The 22,886-nt window shown below is 41.1% G+C and overlaps 1 long non-coding RNA gene across 1 annotated transcript; it reads left to right on the top strand.

Moving 5' to 3' along the window:
- Positions 1-2,871: 2,871 nt before the first annotated feature.
- LOC116914890 lies at positions 2,872-13,621 on the top strand. The gene is made up of 3 exons (XR_004389786.1): positions 2,872-3,011; positions 7,244-7,466; positions 13,453-13,621. It is a non-coding gene; the product is annotated as an uncharacterized LOC116914890 (long non-coding RNA).
- The last annotated feature ends 9,265 nt before the right edge of the window (positions 13,622-22,886 follow it).

Below are 22,886 nucleotides of genomic sequence, written 5' to 3'. Positions count from 1 at the left end.
CCCAGCACAAGCATCTTGAGGAAAAGAGGGATCCTCTGTAGCTTTTGATCTTTGACTGCTTCCTCTCCAGTAGTGTGAGTGGCCTGAAAAGCCTTCTTTTTTCTTTTCATCTTTCCTCAGTTCAGTTTAGCTTAAATGTCATCTCTCCTAAAACTGCTTCAAGCCATAATTCTGATTCTTGGAATATGTGTGGTTCTAGCTTCTTCCCCCAGGGGAAATGGCTGCTCCTTGGGTCTGCCCATGTAAGTCAACCTCATGATCCTCTTTTTCACTTCCTGTCATAGAATGGTAGAGCATGCAGCTAATGAGAGTTGTGTTCCAGTGCAAGGGAAACTTCACGGAAGACGAGGTATGTCAGGTAGTTTTTCTTCTGTGATTTTTAATAGTCCAATATTAGGGATTGATCAAACATAAAAAAATAACCATACAGAGGAATATGGCAATTGTCTGCCATTAATATAGTTGAAGCAATTTACAGTTAGGGATCAAAGATTTAAGTGAGACCGTTTTTACACAGTCAGTCTGGTCAATGCCTTCTGCCTCCTCCTTGTACTTCCTGACTGGTATGAAAAGCTTCACGGCCTATCTGGGTTGTTTACCTACAGACAATTTGCCGATCTGACAATTCTCCGGCACACCCTCTTAAACACAGACTGCTCTCAACCCAGGTTCTGCCTCTCTGTTCCTTAGACCTTTTGTGTTCTTTTAGATTTACATGACTTTGCATATATTGTCCGTTTTGCCTAAAATGCCCCCGTTTGTCTTTCTCCATCCTGCTTGTCTAACCAGTTCATCTGTCCACTTCCTTTGGAAAATTTCTAGAATTCCCTGGTTAATGCAATTTGATTCTGAGTCCTTTGAGTAGTACGTTATCAATGCAGTTATCCTTTTAAAAATATATATTTATTTATTTTTTCTTTCAGCACTAGGCGTTGGACTTAGGGCCTTTGGCATGTTAAGGAAGCATTCTATCAGTGAGTTACAACCCTAGCCCCAAATAAATGTATATAGATTTGGGGGGTGCATGGAGTAAGCTGGTTTGTTATATTAGCTGGTCGATGAGTTCTGGATTCAATTAAGAGACCCCAATCTCAATCAATAAAAGTAGAGATAGGGAGAAGAAGACAGTCCATGTCAGCTTCAGAACACACACACACACACACACACACACACACACACACACACACACACACACACCCATGTTCATGCATGGGAGCATAGCACCTCAAATACAGGCAAAAATATTTTGTTCATAGAAATATACTTTTTACCAACAGCAACTTAACAAGCTGATTGAGATACAAAAGGAAACAAAGAAGAGGCTAAACAAAGAGCTAATAGAAGATGATTATACGATGTTCACAATTCCCACAATTTGAATTTTAGTGTTCCATTTTGCATTTTTTCCTCCCGGTGAGTTGGGAATTGTTGGTAAGCTCGTGGATGCTCCTACCCTCCAGCTCCCAACACAGTGCATATGTGAAGACTGGGTGCTTCCTTCCCTTTGAGACAAGTCTTTCATTGGTGTGGAAGTTGACCGCATAGCCAAGCTTCCAGTCTCTACCTCTAACACCACTGAGATCCCAGGAGTACGCCATGGGCCTCCTCTTTTGCACACAGATTCTGGGGGTCGGAGCTATAATTTTGAGACAAGCACTTTAGTTGACTGTTCCATCTCTCCAGTCCCCATTTTTCATTTCTCTGTTGCCTTTCGCATATTAGGGGTGGCTTATGCATCTTGTTTAAACATTAGCATATTCTGAATTTGTGTAATTACTCTATTGGCGGCTTCTCTATGCTCTCTTCTTAGCTATTATCATGGCCCTCCTCCAGTTTGTAGTTCTTCCTTTTGTATGTCTTCGTAAGTTTGTTTTGTAAGTGTGTTGAAAATACAATTTTTTTTCTCAGCTTTTCTTTGTCCGGGAGTGTCTCTGCCATTTCCGAAGCATAGGTTTTTGGAACACTGAATTATTTCTTGATAATTTTTCTTTAGTACTGTGAAAAAACAAACTCATGCTACTTTCTTCTAGAACAGCGGTTTTCCACCTCCCTAAACTGTTGACCCTTTAGTGGGGTTCCTCATGTTGTGAAGACCTCCAACCATAAAATTATTTTCTTTGCTGCTACCTCAGAATTCCAATTTTTCTACTGTTATGAATTGTAATGTAAATATCTGATATGTGGTCCTTCAACCCCAAAGGGTTTGCAACCCACAGGTTGAGATGTACTGTTCTAGACTATTTGATTTTGTTGGGAAATTGGTTGTCAGGTAAATTGGGCTTCACCTACGTAATTACCTGTCGCCCTCTCTCACATCCTTGAGTGCTCACTTTCTTCCACCCTTGAGAATCATGTTAAAATGCTTTCATTATAACCCATCATGGCGTAGATCTCATTGACTTACATTTGACTTGTGACCCCTGACCTTCTGTATATCCATACCTTTCTTCAGTTCATGAAGTTTTCTGTTATTTTATTTCCTTTCCTTGGCATTCTCAAGTCTGCCTTGAACCCACACAACTGCCTGCCCTGTGCACTGTACCCAAAGCCACACAGGTCCCTCCTCACACTTTCCTTTATGCCAACCGGAAATGTCCGAGCAGCCTGTCCTCTTGCTGTTATTTTTTCCTCCTGTTTGCTGTTCCCACCCCCTGCCCCCTGTGGATGCCTCTTTTGCACTTTAAATTTTACTGAGTGTAGCTTGAAGCTCAAGAATTACTGCTTTATTTTTTACAAAAAGTTCTTCTGTGTCTTTTGGTTTCTTTTTTAGAATATTGAAATGATTATTTCTGCGAGCCCAATGAGCACCACAAAAACAAAACAAAACAAAACAAAACAAAAACAAAAAAACAAAACAACAACAACAAAAAAAAACTCTCTAAGACTTTCCCCACACTGACTCCTGCCTGACACCTCATTCTACAAGCTTCCTGACCTCATTCCGATTATCCAGTGAGGGGATGATTTTCTTTTCAACACTCAAGATGCTTGTCATGCAATACTGTCTCAAGGTTAAGTATTACTTTTGTCTTCCTAACCTGCTATGTGTGTCCGTCTAAGAATTCTAAGTCAACTGCCTATTTTCTATGCGTCTATAATTACTTCCGGATCTCACCACTGGATGGCACCCAGGTCCAGAATTTGCAGGGCCTGTAGCTACTGTGTTGTTGCAGCCTCAGAACATGGGGACAATCAAAACCCAGGGTTGTTCCTAATATATTGCTCAGAAAGAAACAACAAGAGTAGTCTGATATTTCAAGAGCATCCCCTTTCTCCCAACTTCTTCTTCTTTTTTTTATTATTATTATTAACTTGAGTATTTCTTATACTCATTTCGAGTATTATTCCCTTTCCCCCTTTCCCGGTTTCCGGGCAAACATCCCCCTAATCCCTCCCCCTCCCCTTCTTTGTGGGTGTTCCCCTCCCCATCCTCCCCCCATTGCCGCCCTCCCCCCAATAATCTAGTTCACTGTCTCCCAACTTCTTTAAGGTAAATCCAGATGCACCCATGGTTATGCCTCTGTGGTGGTCAGGCATCACAGAATAATGTTCAGATTTTGTTTCGTTTGTTTGTTTGTTTGTTTTGAGACAGGATTTCTCTGTGTAGCCCTGGCTGTCCTGGAACTCACTCTGTAGACCAGGCTGGCCTATCTCACAGAGATCTGCCTGCCTCTTCCTCCTGAGTGCTGGGATTAAAGACGTCCACCACCACTGCTGGGCAATTCTATTCATCTTTAAGCAGTGCCACTATACATGGATCATATACAGGGGTCTGTGTCATACACATATGCCATCAAAGTCATCAAATTGTGCCCATCCCTGAAGAAGCAGCTTTCTAAGAGCAAGCAATACACCACTGGGACCAAGTTGCTGAGAGTAAGCTCATGGTCATAGATTGTTACAACCAATCACAGGAGATGCTAGTTAGAAGAGAAGCCCGGAGACTGGGTCTGTATGTCATCTGGCAATAGTTCCATGGGAAACATGGGTTCAGGAAAAAGAAGGAGGCGTGATAGGCACAAGACTAAGATAGGACAGGAACATTAACCCATGTCCTGGTTACTCATAATGAGCTGTCTCACTTATTACATTACTGAAAAAAATGTTACTGAAAAAGACCTCTGCCCCTGTTCCAGGCTCCAGGTCAAATAGTTTTTCTCACCTCTGACACACATGGGCCACTTGAAACTGACATTTAAAGTTACTTGTCATTGAGACCCTCATTTGACAGCTCTGCACTCTTAGCAGTTCTGTGCCTGCGGTTCTGATCCAGTTCTATAGAGTATCCCCCTTGCATCTGTATCAACTTCCTGCCTTGACTTTCAGTGTAGTTCCTCTGAACAGGGTAGCCTCTTCAGCCTCTTATAAGAGCCATTGTGTCCCACATACATGGCAGAATACACATACACAATACTCACATATATAGTATGATGCATGATCTAACAATTATTGTAGTAATTAAGATTGGGGATCAGCGGGGCTGTCGAAGTGACTCAGAGGTTAAATACTAACTGCGCAGCCTGGTGACTTGCATTTGATCCCTGAAAATCACATAGAAAGCTGGATGGACGGCTGCACACTACAATGCCAGCATCCCCATGGCAAGATGGAAGGCCGTGACTCGAGAATCACCTGGAAGCTCGTAGCCCAGCTTGCCCGGAGTATGCAGTGCAGAAGGAGAAATGAGAGCCGCCTTCACATGAGAACCAACTTTCGAAAGCTCTATGCAGACCTCCACATTCATCTTATGGCACACATAAGCCCCAGCTCCAAACAAACCAACAAACACTAAGAAATGAAAACTCAACGTATCTGTGTTTGCTATTGACCATCAATACTAAGTGGAATCAGGAGTGCTTTCTCAGTTAAAGCCAGAGAAATTGGTTTGGCTTGTACATTTGTTATTTCATAAATTCCCACATGCTGGAAAGACTAAAACACATCCAACTATGCCACCAATGGACTTGCTCATGACAGAACCACGGGCATTTGCAAGGAAGAGGTACACCACTCGCTCATTTAGAAACGTTAAAGATAGCATATTAAACACTTATCTCTAATGATTCTGACTTTTACATTTCTTATCAACAGCCAAGGAAAGTGTCTTGGGAAAAAAATCAGAAGCAAAAAAGTCACCCATTCTGTTTGTCAGCAATTCTAGTACATGTTGAGCCCCCATATCCCAAAACCGGAAATCCCCAAATAGTCTAAAATCCTATGCTTTTTAAAGTACTGGCTGATCTGACATCACAAGTAGAAAATTCTCCATTGAGTCCTGTTGTCTGCATGAAAATTGTTAAAAGTGATTATTAATAATACCATTGAGAATATACTTTCAGGCCTCATATGTAAAGCATATATAAAACAGTTTTGCTTAATAATTCTGGGCTCCCATCTCCTATGTGCCCCATTATGTATATACAAATGTTGAAAAAATGTAGTATCTGAGACATCTTTGGTTCTAAACATTTCCCATAAAGGATATTCAACAGAATTGTGTAAAGTTTGCTAACTCTTTGAAACATATAATATGGACATGGTTAAAAAGGTACCTACTATGAGTTATGCTTCTCTTCTGTAGCCTAAGGACATAACCATCGGAAGAAGTAACATCTCAGCATTCCTTTGACTTTTTGCTCATTGTTGGGCCCAAGAATTAGGGCTCAGAACTCATACTAAGTGCCCCACCACTGAGCTCTTCACATCTACAATCTAACATTTAATAGAAGAGGTAAGAGTAGTAAACTAAGAAATAATTTCCAGGTTCTGTATTTCTTATACTTAAATGCCTTCTTATCCTTCCTGGATTGGCTGACTTTTGGGCATGTTTTTTAATGACGTCCATAGACCATGACTGATTGGAAGCCTCTCAATTGTTGGAGAGACGGGTGATGACTGCCACACACCGAGATTGGGCTCAGGCTTTCGTCTCCCTTAAACTACCAGAGAAACAGAAGCTGCTGGTATTTTCCCACAGTGCTTTGCAGGCAAATTCGTGCAGGTAAATTTTGACATGTGTTCATGTTGTCAATTTCCTGCTCATAAGTAAACATTTGGTATTGCAAAGGTTTGGGAGGGTCAGCCAATACCACGAGGTAACCAAGACGCTCAACTACCTACAGATATGAACACACAACCTATCAGAATTCTTGCTTATTCTAAACAGATATTGCTTCCAAGTGTAAACTCCTATGATCACACATTTTCTTAACTTTCTGTGCATATTTCACTCATTTTGTAAAGTTTTTACCACTCAATTAGTTGGTTCTTTATACGTGTAATTTTATGGCTCAGTTTCTTCTTGAGTTAATATCATCTGAATTCTGTGAAATTATACTATAAAATGTAGAACATATAGTGTTTATATTGAAGATTTTGGATTTTGTATGTGTATCATACATCCTAACATAAGAAATCTTAGCATAGCCACGTCCCTCACCAGCCACAGCACTTTAGTGTTGACCCTGTACCTTTTCTGGAGAGCACAGCAGGGCTGACCCTGATAGTGGGTGCAGGTAACCCGGCCCCCCGGGTGAGAGCTCAGGAACACTGGCACTGCCACTGGGGAGAGCTGGCCTTGAGGTCATGAGAACAGGAAAGCTGGCTCTGTCTCTTACCTGCAGCCCTCAGGAGAACCAACACAGTAGGGCTGGACTTGGTTGAGGAGGACAGGGTGAGCCAATCCTGGGGGAAAAGTAGAACTGGCCCTGACACTCATCTAGCCTGAGGTAGCTGAGGTGGCTTAGATGTGGGACTGATGGCCTCCTCCTCACCACCTATGGTAGTTGGGAGAGCTGGCCCTGAGGGCACGATAGCCCTGCCCCCTCACTGGCTATGACACCTGGGAGAGCAGACCTTGCAGCTCACCTGGGCAACTCAGTGGAGCTGGCCCTGATGGAGAAGGCTCAAGTGAGTGAGCCTCCAGGGTGTGAGAGCAGGAGAGGTGGTCCAGCCCATCCAAGGCTGCAGCACTTGGGAGAGGGCCTCGTGCCTTGACTGGGAAGCACAGTGGAGCTGGCCCTGGAAGCATGAGTGTTGGTGAGTCAGCTTCTGGAGGTGAGGGAATGAGACCAGGACTCTGCCTCCTGTTGATGGCCACATTGGATGGCCTCGTCAGAGCAGTCTGGAGGGCTCACCTTGGTAGTTTGGGTAGGGAAGCGCTGGCAGGCTGACCAGCTCAACTACCACCCAGGCCCAGGTCCACAGCTTTGAGTTGGCCACTCCACCATCTAATCATCTGCAGATGGCTGGGACACATGAAAAGGCCAGTCATGCTATCTGAAGCTGCAGAATCTCCATGACACAGAGCAATGAAAGGATAAATGGGAGGAGGCCCTGTGAGGATCCAATATTGTCACAGAAGCCAGAGATCTCAAACAGACCAATGACTCATCGCAGTGGACATTTACAAGAGAAGGTGTGTGAATGCAGTACACACTGTGACAAACTACAGCTTTCAGGACGAGGTGCGGCCTGTGCTTTGATTGTTCGTGTTTTTTATTTTGGAGAGGAAGTTGTAAGGGCAAAGGGTGACTATGAGGTGGTAGGGAGATGAGTGGAACTGGAGTGAATGGTGTGAAAGTCACGAGGAATCTATAAAAAGTTAAAAAAAAAGTAAAACAAAAACGAAATCTTAGCATTGCTATCCTAGTATTTGGGGAAGCATTTATTTTTGAGGTCCTGAAATTGTAATATATATACATGGTTCACAATGCTTTATGAATATGAAAACAGCAAAAAGATAGGCACATCTATATGTTATAAATAACCGTGACTTTTACAATTGTTGACTTTGATGCACAGAAAAATTACATTCATGACACTTAGGAGAATCCTCTATATTGTGAGTAAAATATATGTGCATATATATATACATATATATATACATACATACATACACACATACACACACACACACACACATACACATATATATATATATATATATATATATATATATATATATATGAAACCTTATGAGAAACCTTCCAGAGATATTTCCCTTTCTTTCTCTCTCTCCCCATCTCTCCCCCCTTCTTTCTTTTCTTGGTTTTTTTTTTCTGTTTTTTTGAGACATCGTTTTTAGTATAACCAGCCCTAGCTGTCCTAGCCTCACTCTGTAGAGCAGGCTGGTCTTGGACCTCACAGAAATCTGCCTGCCTCTGCCTCCTGAGTGTTGGGACTAAAGGCATGTGGCACCACACTCAGCTTAAGAATTATTTCTTAAATTTAAAGTGCAAGAAAGACAAGCTTGACACACACAGTCAGTGCAGAGTATAAGAATAGCAGAGTAAAACCAAAGCTTCGTATGACTGACTGCCTCTGAGTTAATCATCCTCACAGTAAATCATCGGACCCTGATGGAGCACACATCATGTTTCTACTTTAGTATTTCTATTATCCAAGACTGAAAGAAAAAGGCTGAAATATTTGGCTCAATGTGTAGCATTCGGAGCTGGCAGACTCAGCATTGAAGCTTGTGTGTAACTATAGAGCTCTCTCTTCCCACTGCTGATACTATGGGTAATCGTTGGAAGTGTTTAGCAAAGAGGAGAATAATTGTTTTCTGTAGAATATGTCAAGAAACACCATGGCCAAGACATTCCAGAGAGCTGCTAGAAGTCTGAAAGAAAAACTGATGCTAGAAAGGAGACGGAATCTTATATCCTTTAATCGTGTGTACTAGGGCGAAAGAAGCACTCTTCTGGTGCCTTGGAGGTTTCAGACAGGGAGAGATGGTTCAATAGTCCCCTGAAAACGCACATATGCATAAGAATAAATAATGTCAAGTGTTGGAAGAGTGTAAGCCGATCAGCTCTATGGTGGGATTTAGATAGATATAGGAAATTCAAGTCATAAGCTTAGGCGGAAATTTTCTAGTGTAAGTGACTTAGATATTTAAGCACCCTCATTTGTTTGTTTATAGACACAGAAAAAGGAATAAACGCTTTTGATTAAACCATTCAATATTGCTGATGTTTTTCAGAAAATCTATCTATGAAGGTCAAAGCTAAGAACAGAGGCTTTGAAGTTTGTTTGTTTATTTATTTATTGCTTTAGAATCATGGCTAATTTTAGACTAATTTCTTGCTTCTTATTTCCTTCTTCCTTTTTTTTTAAATCTCTGTTTTCTCTTTCCTCATTTCAGTAATTTTTCTGGTCATTATAAAGAACCCTGTAGGGCAACAGCCAAATGTGAAAACATTCACAAAAATCCTATGTTTGATGCAAAATGACTTTAGTTATAAAATCATGGTTTAATAATGTGCAAACTTCTTTTCTTTTTGATCATCAGATAATTGCCATTGTGAAAAGGTATCTCAAATTCACCCTGTGGTTTTATACACAATCCACCCTGTCAAAGTAAGACATTTTATCTAAATTGTAAACGGAAGCTGACAGTTCATCCAGTTATGACACAGCCATAGACTGTGTTTAATGAGGAGAACTTGAAGATTTTTTTCCTGGTACCCTCTTCATTTTATCATCTTCATATTGAATCCACTGGGAATACTGTAGTTTTTACTTGTAATTTGTTCATTTATCACTTCCATTCAAAAATCACATTTGACAGACTGCACTGTAGATATCCAGTCAAAGAGGTTTTATTCCTGTGTGTAGTAAAATTGTTTACCCAAGATGTTCCTATAGTCTCTGCTATGATGCTGTGTCACTTGCAAATTATTGTCATAATGCTTTGATTACTTTTTGTTTTCTTGGCTGGAATTTTACCAGGCCCTGGCCACTCACTCTGCATGGCCTTGATTCATAGGTGAACTCCAGAATCACAGTGTCCTTCAAAGGCCCCAGACTACCCTGTTTAAGCAGTGGGGACTCTTGTCTTGGCCTTGCATGAGTATCAGTTACTTTATGTTAAAGAATTAGGCCAACTTATTTTGCACACACAAATATTTCCTCTTTGCACCTTTAGAAATGAGTATACAAAACCGACAAAACCAAAGCCAAGAAGTTACAATGGTGGTAACTTCCCAGAGTGATCCTTACTCCTTCTCGTGAGAAGAAGTGTGACCTGTGGCAATTTAAATATCCACTTTTAGCTGCAGAACAAAGAAGACTGGTCAGAGAGCAGACACAGAGCCAGAGAAAGGGACCCCAGCCCACAACCAATGCCAGAGCAACAGGACCAGGAATGTGCAATCCTGTAGTTACAGAGCGGGTTATGGCTAGATAGGACCGCTGACCTCCTCTTCAGTTAGCAGTTACAAAGTTCTGAATATTTGAGCAGAGTACTCAATTTCTTTGCGAAAAAAAGTTGGATAGTATCTTCATCATGTAAAAAGGACATGGTTTCGATAGACAGAGAAGTGGAACAGATTTTGAATGGTTTTCTATTGCCAAGTAATAGACCTTGTATTTGGCTGTAGTATTTACACTAGAAGTTAATTAGTATTTTTAGAAAATGCTAAAAAGTAATATGAGACTGAAATAATTCTTCACCAACATCATGTGTTGGATTCAAGACAATTTTCTCAGTAGCTTAAAAACAACACAATACAGGACTGGGTTTTGATATTGATCTTTGACAGACGGCACTGTAGATATCCACAGTCAAAAATGTTTTATTCATGTATCCGTTAAAACTATATTACCTGGTTTTATGCCCAACTAATTTACTTATGTCCTGTTGGTTAATTTCAAATCTTTCAAGAGGTAATAAATAACTCAAAATATTTAAAACCTAAAGTTTATTTTTTTGACACCTTAACGTTTATTTATTTTAGATCAAGGTTTATTATTTTAAGCCATCAGTTTTTAGCTTAAACATGGATGACAGTCAAGATGGCTACAGTTTCATTTACTATGAAATATAACACATATACCCTCTCGACAAATTTGACTCCAACACAAACTTATTTAACCCTTTTGGAGTTGATCAGAATGATTTAGCACACCTAAGATTATAAACTTAAGTTAGTTGTCTGACAGTGTGGGCAGAAAGAAATCCAGCAAAGTTTATGTGTTACCTGTTTTGGGGGAAAAATACAAAATTAACATTACATTTCTTATCCTCATGAAAGGAAGAAACTCAAGCATTTTCCAAATAGTATCACAGTGCCAGGCAAAGCTATTGAAATATTTCCAACTTTAAAAGTCTTAAAAGTGTCGTCTTACCAGTAAGTGTGTTAAGCTGTGTACAGAACTTTTCAATGCTTGGTTGGTTTGAAGCCTTCACAAGGGCGATGGATTTCCCAGGAGCTTTTCTTCTCTCTCCTGGTGAGAGGAGGTCTGCCTTGCCTGTCCATTAAGGACTGCTTGGTCTGTGGGATTGAGACAACTGTGGCCTGAGACTCTCATCTGTTCTCTTACTCTACTCGGCTATATTTGGTAACTGAACTCATGTTTCAGCTGAGTGCCACAATCAGGACTCCAAGTAGTGGGTTGGGAAGCAGCCCCAGATCTGAGGCTGGGTTCTTAGAAATGAAAGCCACTTAGTATAGAAGGAAACACAGTTATGAATTGAAAATGACATGACATTTAAACATAATACCCTCTGACTTTGTCAGCCTTTCCCCAGGCCTTTAGTATTTATAAGTATGTTTATGGTTTTCACTTAAAAAAAAAAAAAAAAAAGAACTTAGGAGGAAGAGCCCTGGGATGATTAAATTTTAGCCATGTGGTGGGTTCTTCCAAAATAGTAAACTCAGTAGCTATTTAAAAATTAAGCCACCTGCCAAATTAGTGGATATGCCAATTGATTTCTTACTTCATCGTGTTAATTTAAAATGGTCTTATGACTAGAGTGTGTATTAAAGACATAGTCCAAGGCATAATGGAATAGTGCAAGAAATGGAGACTGTGTCTTACAGTTCAGAGTGCGAGCCTGAGGCATTAAAAACACTTAAAGAATAATTTCCTGAAAAATCTGAGCACATGGTGAATGAACATTGTCTCATACAAGTATGAAGTTGTCTCAACTGTAAATAAATATATATACATATATGTATGTATATATATATATACACCACAAATCCTTTTCTTAACTATTTTACAGCAGCTCACTGTGACCTAATCTGTATTGTTCTCTTGTTAATAACAAATAGAGGTAGGAGGAGCCAAGCACTTTTCTGATCTAAGATTGTCTTCTAGAGTAAGATCTAAGGGCGTGGAGAGAATCATAGGGAAGGTCCCAGGAAACTCAGGAAGTACCGAGACTTGATTTGGATCTCATGACCTTTGATCTGGTTTCAGGTCTAAAGAACTCTGTCCCTGATAGTGAAGTTTGTGCTTTGCTCCCTGTTCCGTTCTGATCCCTGGCACAGTGTTTCCATGGCCAACTTGCCCTTACACATTTTACAACTTACTCTTTGTAGAGCAAAAGTGGTACCCGCCTCTTAAGTCCGATTGTCTTAGTTTGCTTTTGCTGTTGTAAGAAAATGATAAAGATGAACTAATTTACACAGAACAGATGTTGACTCATGTTTCTTGAGGCTAAAAGATGTCCGTGGGTTCCTTGTCCAGGGAAAGTCCTTTTTCTGTTTCTAAGCTGTCACCTTGAGTTCTGTATCCTCTTGTGGAGACACTTCCAATTACACAGCACAAAGTTGAAGGCAAGAGAATTTAAAGAAGGGTATTTAATCCTCCCTGTGGTGTCAAAACTCATAATTTCACTCCTAAGCCACACCGTTAATATTGTTGCGTTGGGAATACAGTTCAACACCTTTAAAAGAAAACTAAGCAGTTAAATTTTAAATCAGAGTTCAAGACAATAGAAAGTGTACATCAGTCACCATGCCTGCCAAGAGAACACAACAAGGAATAATTGATTTTACAGATCACAGGAGGAAAAGAACACCTCAGCCTCTCAGCCTGAGGGGCTTTGCTGCCTCAATGTGGACCTTGGAAGGGGCATTCAGACCTTAGCATGAATTAAACAAACAAGGATTTGTCTAATATGCTTTTATCCCAAAAGGACTAACAAAACTGGAAAGGGCAGAGATGGAGAGGGAAGATGATGGAGAGTGTATATAAAATGGTGGAAAGTGGTAATTATGAGGACCAGTCCAAGTTATAAAACTGAAATGCCTACAGAGGGGCTGCTGATAGAAAAGACGAGATTTACCCTGGAATCCCAGAGGAACTCAGCAGTGGGAGGCTTCAGTCCGACTTTGTCTCGTGCATAATCTTAATTGACAACTTCACTACTGCAGGTAGGACTGGGATAGGACCTGTGGTCCAGACTAAGAAAATCCCTCTGGAGCATGAGATGCTCCTTCTTGTCTCTGCTTTACACAGCTAGGAGGCTCCTTCCCACGCCTGGGCTGGCAGGAGGCTGCCTCTCTGGAACTTTAGAGCAGATTCTAGTTGCAGAGATGCAAAGTACAGACGATATCCATGGAGAGGCCATGGGGGAAATGTATGATATTTTCATTTTGTCTTCTTTCTCCCTTAAATCTTTTAGTGAACACATATTTTCTTCTTCCTCCATTTTAGGAAACTCCATCAGTAAACTGGCATGGTGTGGCAGCAATGGAAGTAGGAACCAATGAATCTGATCAAGAAACAATGAAAATGGAGGCATGAAGACTTTGCTCAGAAACAAATCCTTCAAACACGGCCCATCTTTAGACACCTTCCTCTTGCACTGTATCTGGCTGAGATACACTCTCCGGAATAAAGTATGACATACACTGAGCATGTGCTCATCTGTGCACAGCAGTGGACTTCACATGCTGCCCGTAGACTTGGTTTCCTGAGGCTTGTTTAACCCACTGTCCATGTGCTGCCTGATCCTGTGGCTGCCCTTCTGGTTCCAGGGCACCTGACAGACTGTGTATGCACAAGACGATAAGAGATAAAATGACCCAAGGCCAAAGTAATGAAAATAGAATTGAAATTGTATGTGAAAAGTGAGATGAGACTCTATACTTTATATTTATACATGAGCATTGGGCACCGTTGGGTATTTTCTGCTCAAGCCCCCACAGTGCTGGGACTTGAACCTTGCACTCTACCATAAAGTTATATTTCTAGTTCCATAAATCTCATTTCTAAATCTGCCTACAGGGAGAAAGTGTAAAGTTCCACACAGAGCTGAACAAAAACATTTGTTTCAACAGACCATATGTAATTTAAGAAAAATAAACACATGCCTTTATAATAATGAAATAAATCATGTATTAAATTACAATCACATCATTATTTGCTGAATAACGTCAAATTGAATACAGTAAAAGCACACAGTATTGTTTTGAAGAGTACTAGGTAATATTTGAAAGAATTATTAACAAGTAGAAGGAAATTGTGTATTAAAATAAAAATATATTACAAGTTAAATTTATCCAAGTTGTAATAGTTGTTTTATGAGGCAAAAGTAAAGAATTTAATTCAGCATATTAATAAGTCAAAAGGAAAAGGCCATGTGGCTATTTCTATAAGTTATTAGCATGTCTTTAAACAAAATTTAACATCCATTTTTATTTAAAATATAATTTTGGAAGGTGAGAAAAATGATTCTAACTCAAATTTTAAAGTATATATGCACAGGAGCATGTACGCATGTACATGGTACATATATACACATTTAATTATGATATTACATAGTACTTAGATATGAAACACCAAATACTATCAACAAGTATACAAATCTTTTCAGAAATATTTTATACTTATTTATGCTTATGTATGTATATTTGTGTGTATGAGTATGTGTACATGTGTGCAGGATCCTATAGAGGCCAGAAAAGGGGATCAGATCCCCTGAAGCTGGAGTCACAGGTGGTTGTGAGCCTCTGGTGTAGATGCTGAGAACTGAACGCAGGCTCCCTGAGGAGGAGCAGTAAGTGTTCTTTACCATGGAGCCATTTCTTCAGCTCCCAGTTGCAAGCCTTAGCAGATGGGGGAAATCAGATGGGAAGGCAACCCTAGAAGAAGTGGGATGTTATGCTCCACATGTCCCAGGAAGGATCGATTCAGTGGCAAGCCAGTTCTCACAAGGAAAAAACCTACAAATTCCATAGAAGTTCAATCCAAAAGGCACTTTGTTTTGTGGAATCAGAAAAGCAATACAAGATTTTATCCAGACAATCTTCCATAGCCAAATATACAGGAAGACTGTGAGAAGGGTGCAGCTGAAGAAGCCCGAAGCAACACATGCCTGTGGTGGGACAAGAAGACGTGGACAGAGAATTCTGATAAAACAACATATAAAATGCTTGGGTGGGAATGGTCCCTTGAAGTGGCAGCAATTTTTTTTTCTTGGCTTTGCACAATTCCACTGATCGCCCTTTTATTGTAGATTAAGGATTTTGTGTAGGGTCTGGAAAGGTGGCACACGGTTGGGAATGCTCGCAGAGGACCAGAGTTCACAAGTTCTTAGCGTCAGATTAGGTTGCTCACAGCTGCCTGCAACTCTGGCCTCAGGGGTTCCAATGTCTTCTTTTGGCCTCCACAGGGATGCACAGGTATGCGTGCATACATGTACATACACACACACAAGCGCGCGCACACACACACACACACACACACACACACACACACACACACGCACTCACACACACACACACATACCCAATAAAAGTAAATCTGAAAAGGGAACTATATATTTCACTTTATTCAGTAAAATAAATGTTCCTTGGGTCTATGGGGAAAATGGAGTGGAATGTATTAAGAAGTATGTAGTCATAGGGATATATTCAATATAGAATTATGGTCTGAATTAACAATGTGAATAGCAACTCCATATCTATGGTTACAGCTTCTTTTCTTCTCCTAGTTTAGAGTATCACCACAGTGGTTCATCTTCAAAACTATGCATTAACTGGAGCAGGATGCATGGAGAACTTGATTGCCATGTTCATGCCTTGTTGTTTTTCGTATGACATCATAGAGTTGACTGCTACTGTTTTTCACTCTCTCTGTTTTCCTCATCAATATGAAATGTTTTTACAAAGACTTTTTTAAATGTACATGAGGACACTGTCACTGTCTTCATGTACCAGAAGAGGGCATTGGATTGCATTATGAATGGTTGTGAGCCACCAATTGGCTGCTGGGGATTGAACTCAGGACCTCTGGAAGAGCAGAGAGTGCTCTTTACTGCTGAGCTATCTCTCCAGCCCAATATGAAGTATTTTAAGATGCATTTCGAAAATAGAAAAAAAATGATATGAAAAAGATAACTTTAATTTACCATCCAATAAAATTTTTTTTTGCCAGTTATTATTGCTGGGAAGTAAGATTCCAGGAATCTTTCTATCCTCCCTCCCGCCTCCCTTCTACTTTTATCTTTGAAATCCATATCTGATTCCTTACTAGGAAAAACATGAAGGAAAGATTCCATTCACTCAATAAGCTTAAGTCATGCCAGTCATTAGAACATTGTTCATAGTACATAACCTGTTAGCTAACTCAGAATTCTTCAAGTTCTTTGGATATTAAGTAGAGAAAAAAAATTTTTTTTTTGTGATTTTGCATGTTTTGCCTTGGGAATTAAAAATAAACTTCGTTGACTATAAATAGTTAACGGAGGCTCCCTGTCTTCTTAGTCGGCTCCCGATGCTGATTGGTCAGTCACCACTGGACCACAGTCTGCAATATGAAGATCTACCTTCATTTGGCTACCTTGGAAATGTCATATCCTTTGACCTACTCTATCCTAGACCTACTGAGGACACATTCCTTATTAAAAGAGACCCTTATTTAAAAATTTATAAGAACACCCTCCCAAAAGTACATGTGTATTTTACGGAATGGCTTAGTAAACTCATAAAATTTTGTAACCATAAAATGTGATTTTTCTTGAGCTATTTATTTTAAAAGGTAACACAAAAATTGTGGTTTGAATATGTAACATAAGCATAACGAATCTTTACACGGTTACAGTTCAAGCACACAGTTTAAAACATTGTTTTGAAATATGAAGACTTCCCTAGGATTTTGAGCCCCTGACACCCCCCCCACCTCCAGTTTTGTTCATAGGAAGAGAAAGACAAACCCAGCAAATGTTTAGAAATGGCTTTAGCACATCATTTGACTTAGAGCTAGACCTCAGTGTTTTATTTCTCCCAAAGTTTGCTTCTTTTGACAGCTCATAGGCTTAGTGAGGGAACAGCAAACTCCAGTGCAGAGGTCACTGTCAGACAACTGCAGACAGCTGTGTGACCATTTCAGTGACTGCTTCCAAAGAACTGGCCTGTTGAAGGACGTGGCTGCCACTCCCCAGGAAATGAGAAAGGAAGAGCAGGACAAAGGAGGACATCAGCTGTTGGACCTACAGAGGATTTAGACAGTGCAAAAATGCCAATCCCGAAAGACAGTTGCTGAACCGCAAACAGCCCCGAGCCCCGCCCACCAGGACTTGCCTGCCCAGCAATTTGCTCAGCTCTTGCTATTTTGGGAAGGAATTTCCACAGAGTTGGCATATCTTCAGCTCCGAGGTTTCCTCTGATTGAATGATCAACAGGTGTCGAAAAAGGCTGTGGCAGAAATATCACAGACCCAGTGTGCTCCTTTGACATCTGTGGGCTGTGACTGTAGTGTTGTTTAGTGGATCCTTTTTAATCAAGGAGGCTTTCAGCAGAATAAATGCTAAGTCAATCACTTCAAGATCATTGTTGTTCTGTGGTTCTGCATTTGGTAATAGTATATATTATTTTTGGTATATGAATTGACTACTGCACTGAGATTATACAAGTGGCATCTAAAGGAAATTAACAACAGGAACAAGGATACAACTGAAGATCCGCTTTTCTCTCAGTGGAAGTGCTTTCTGGAGGAAGGCTGGTGTTTCCAACGTCCACAGTGTAGAATTGCTGACAGACATTTTTCACAGAAATGAATTGAAGCCTGTGCCTTCCTTTACTTTGTTTTTGTATTCTCCAGTGCCTCCCAGACAAAAGAAAACACATCTCACCTTACAATTTCCAAGTACATAGTATACTGCACTTACTTTCAGTGTTCCATTTCTCTAGAGTCCTACCAGCCTGTTCTCTGTCCTATTCACTTCTGTGCATCTGATGTTGACTCATTAAAGTTCTCAGACACACCAGTCCTGAACGGATATTCTGTCTCCTATACACTGGGGAAAGGGAAACCAGAAGGGTGACAAGGAGGAGAAAAGAAACTGAAACTCATCCTATATGTGCAGAAGCTGCCGTGCTGGAAGCTCTGACAGGTGGAGTCCAAGGTCCGGCATCTCCACAAACATCCTTCTTGAGCTCTGAACTCTGTCCTTCTTCTCCACTCCCTCATGTGTAGGTCTAGGATCTGAACTCCCAAGCTCCCAAGTGAGGAATGGTGTGTGTGTGTGTGTGTGTGTGTGTGTGTGTGTGTGTGTGTGTGTGTGTGTGAGTGTGAGAGAGAGAGAGAGAGAGAGAGAGAGAGAGAGAGAGAGAGAGAGAATTAGTGCTTATAAGTCACATTTTGGGGTTGTTGAAGTGAGGGGTGTCCTTAGGCAGAGACCTATAGCAAAGCTGTCCACCTTTGGGTCAGATTAGGGAAGCAGATAAAGAAGTACATTCTACCCAGATCATTTGTATTTGATGCAGATCTTCAGGGGTTCAAATATACGTCTTGCAGTTCTGTTGCCTTATTGTTTTGTCTAAGTTGGCTGACTTCCAGCTCTGAAGTCTTTCCATTTCCTCTTCCAATCCTGGTTGCATGCTTCCAGAGCTCTTCCTGGGCTTAGCTTTCTGCCTTTGAACAATGCACCAGATCTCTCACTAATTGTCCTTCAGTACACTTGTTATCTGGATCGTAGTCTCTCTCCTCCTCTCTCCTGCAAGCTCCTTTCCTGCCCCTCCAAGGATGGAGATCTGAGAGTCAGTCTACAGGCACAATCCCTTTTAAGTCAGTTTATGGTTTATCTGCAAATATCATTCTTCAAATGTTTGTGACGTCTGATTTTGTTGGACTCGTCATTTCCAATGATTCACACTTTCATTCCTTAAAAATAAAGTTTAAGAATCATTATAAATTATGTGTATGTTTTTGTGTCTGTCTGTGAGTGGGTCTGTGCGTTTAAGTGCAGGTCTATGTGCAGGCTAGGGGCACTGGATCTCCTGGAGCTGGGTTACAGAGGGTCGTGAGCCATCTGAGGTTGGTACTGGAGCCTCTGGAAGAGTAGCTTCCTTAACTGCTGAGTTAACTTCCAGCCCTTACAATTTTTTAAGTTCTTAATTCCCAAGAACGTATATCACTATATATTGCCAAACTGTCATGTGCGGTGTAGGCTGAGAAGCTGACCCTACCAGTAAAGGTGTGCGCATTCCCCTTCTCAAAGCCAAGTACGCTCATCTCAAAATATCCTCCAGGGACCCTTTGCCTGAGGTCGAGCTGGTCCCTCAAACTTTGTGGCAGGGAGAGGAAAAAGTCTAACCGATAAAGATGTTGTGCCTTTGGGAGATCTAGAAGGTAAACTGTTTCTAACATCACTAACATCACATTGTTTACTGCATGAAATTAAAGAACCTGCAAGGGATAGAGAGACAGCTCAGCAGTTAGGAGCATTTGCTGGACTTGCAGAGGACCCAGTTTAATGCCTACCCTTAATACCAAAAATACCAGAAAGCTCACCAACAACTTTAACTCCATTTCCAAAGGCTATGGAGCCCATTTCTGGCCTCCACAGGCACTGCACACGTACAGTGAATATATAGACAAGCAGGCCAACACGCCCACGGATAGAATTGAAAGATTTAAAAATCAAAAGGTGTTTGCAGCATGTAGGAGAAGTGGGGAGTTCACTCATAGGACACTTAGCCTTTGGAGGCTAAGACAGAGCTCATGGGAAGTCCGGCTGTGGTTTTCTACTGGATGCTGTGAGCACCCCGTTAGAGGATGTGATCTCTATCTGTTGTTATTTGTTATTTTCACTTGGAAGATCACCCCACAGGACACTCCTCTCTGCCTGGAGACTCTTCCTGTTGGGCATGCCAGCTGCTGGCTTTAGAGCGGACTTCCCTAGCTGATTTTTGCTGCATGGTTTATGTTCCTACTTTGACGATATTCTGCCATCTTTCTGTGACTTGCAGTTATCCTTTTCCTTTGGCTCCCTGTAAACTCACTAAGCTGATTTATTCAAAGCTGGAAATGTGGGTACTGTAGCGCATCCTTTATACTGCACAGCCTACCTTGTTAGAGCACACCAAGTCTTGTTCTACTCCAGTGCTTTGCATATGTAGACTTGAGGATTTTGCCAGGCTGTTCTGTTCTTAACCACATGGGTTGAATCTGAAAGGTCTGTTTCTTGGGGATATCTTCTGTTTCAGTAACACTTTTCCTTCTGGGATATACATTATCTGAGTGTGGCAGACTGTTCTTGTCCTCATGGTATGACTAATCACCAAGCACAACCCCATAGCCCATAGCAGATACACAATAGCTGTTAGGTTCTCTACTTTCTTCTCTTTCTTACTTAGTAGTCTTGCAGCATTTTCGAGAACTAACCCTATTTTACTATCTGTCTGTCTGTCTATCTATCTATCTATCTATCTATCTATCTATCTATCTATCATCTATTCATCCATCCAACCATCTATCATCTATCCATCCATCCATCCATCCATCCATCCATCCATCCATCCATCCACCCATCTTTTATGTATTTATGTAGGAGTAGGGTCTCACTATGTGGCCTGGAATCTCTATGTAGACCAAACTGGTCTTTCATTCAGAGCTATGCCTATCTCTCCTTCCCAAGTTCTCTCATTTCCTAGTGGTATTTGACTTGTCCTATTTAAAAATTCTTTCCATTTTAGGCTTGGCTCCTCCCTCTTCCAATCCCATCATTTCCTCTTCCTCCATTTGGACCCTAAAGATTATTTTTTCTGAGGCGGAAAGCGAGTTTGAGTGCAGGCGATCAAATTTCACTGTGCTTTCGTCTACCTCAGTAAAAAAATCTTTAGGGAGTAAAATAATCAAAAGGAGGAAGAAAAATCAAGTCATTCAAACTGGAAGATGGAGTACTTACGCCTAGAGTGGAGTTTTTAAATAGGACATATCAAATACCATTAAGAGGTGAGATTGGGTGGAAGGCAGAGGCAGGCATAACTCTAAGTTCAAGGCCACCTTAGTATACATAGAGATTCCAGACCAGCTAGGGCTACACAGTAAAATCCTGTTTCAAAAAAAAAAAAGTGAAAATTATATATTTTATGTTATTCTATAATAACCCTTGGGAAGAAGTAACAGAGAATTGTAATTGTTTATTCTTTTCCTTTGTTTCCTTTATTTCCATGCCAACCTATTCCTTAGCATCATCTCTTCACTTCCATTTCTGTGGCACTAATGAGGCAGCTACCACTAAGCTAGACACCCTTACTCCTGTCATAATTTACTTTCCAGCAACTGATCTAACCAAGGAAGAAACATTTTCCGACTACCAGAAAAATCTCTCCATGTCTTTTTCCTAACTCTGTTGTAACTTGTTACTAAGGTTGTAGTCTGTCATGTCTGGACAGCTTTCATGAGCTCAGTGCAAAATGGAGGACTCCCTTTTCTTTTCTTTTCTTTTTTTTTTTTCATGTTTTTTTTAATTGGATATTTTTTATTTACATTTCAAGTATTATCCCCTTTCCCAGTTTCCCATTCATAAACCTCCATCCTGTGCCTTCTCCCCCTTCTTCTATGAGGGTGTTGTAAGGCTTGAAGTGAGTCTGTTTTTTTTTTTTTAATCTTTATTAACTTGAGTATTTCTTATTTACATTTTGATTGTTATTCCCCTTCCCGGTTTCTGGGCCAACATCCCCCCAACCCTTCCCCCCCTTCTTTTTGAGTGTTTCCCTCCCCCCATTACCGCCCTTCCCCCAAAAATCCCGTTCATTGGGGGTTCAGTCGTGGCAAGACCAAGGGCTTCCCCTTCCACTGGTGCTCTTACTAGGCTATTCATTGCTACCTATGAGGTTGGAGCCTAGGGTCAGTCCATGTATAGTCTTTAGGTAGTGGCTTAGTCCCTGGAAGCTCTGGTTGCTTGGCATTGTTGTTCATATGGGGTCTCGAGCCCCTTCAAGCTCTTCCAGTTCTTTCTCTGATTCCTTCAACCGGGGTCCCGTTCTCAGTTCAGTGGTTTGCTGCTGGCATTCGCCTATGTATTTGCTGTATTCTGTCTGTGTCTCTCAGGAGAGATCTACATCCAGTTCCTGTCAGTCTGCACTTCTTTGCTTCATCCATCTTGTCTAGTTTGGTGGCTGTATATGTATGGGCCACATGTGGGGCAGGCTCTGAATGGCCGTTCCTTCTGCCTCTGTTCTAAACTTTGCCTCCCTATTCCCTGCCAAGGGTATTCTTGCTCCCCTTTTAAAGAAGGAGTGAAGCATTCGCATTGTGGTCATCCTTCTTGAGTTTCATGTGTTAGGACTCCCTTTTCTTAGTGGAGCTTCATCTTCTCTATCTGATCTGAAGAGTCAGATCCCTCATCTTCTACCTGAGGAATACCAAGTAATTTTGGGCAAGATTACAGGTTCCACTTCCTGGAAGGTGTCTATGTGCAAATGAAGTATCCGCAGAACCTTAAACCTCAGCCAATGAAATATCACCCTAAGAATAACCTCTTCCCACCAAGAGAGTCAACTGACCTGAACCCTGGGGGCTCTCAGCTAAACTACCAACCAAAGAACAGACTTGGGCTGAACCTAAGCCTCTCTGCACATATGTAGCAGATGTGCAGCCTGGTCTTCATGTGGGTCCTGAACAACTGGAACAGAGGCCATCCCCAGAGCTGTTGTCTATACATAGGGTATGTCCTTCTAGCTGAACTGCCTTATCTGGCCTCAATGGGAGAGGATGTGTCTATCCTCATCGAGGCTTGAAGTACCAAGGTGGGGGGATACCTAAGGGGAACCCAACCCTTTCAGAAGAGAAGAGAAGGGGGATGGCGAAAGGATTGTGGGGGTGACAAGGAGGGTGACAGTGGGTGGGATACTAAGTGA

This window comes from Rattus rattus, chromosome 13 (genome assembly GCF_011064425.1).
Source record: "Rattus rattus isolate New Zealand chromosome 13, Rrattus_CSIRO_v1, whole genome shotgun sequence".
Lineage (NCBI taxonomy): Eukaryota > Metazoa > Chordata > Mammalia > Rodentia > Muridae > Rattus > Rattus rattus.
Note: the sequence above shows the minus strand (reverse complement) of the source record. Positions and strands in the feature narration are given on the sequence as shown.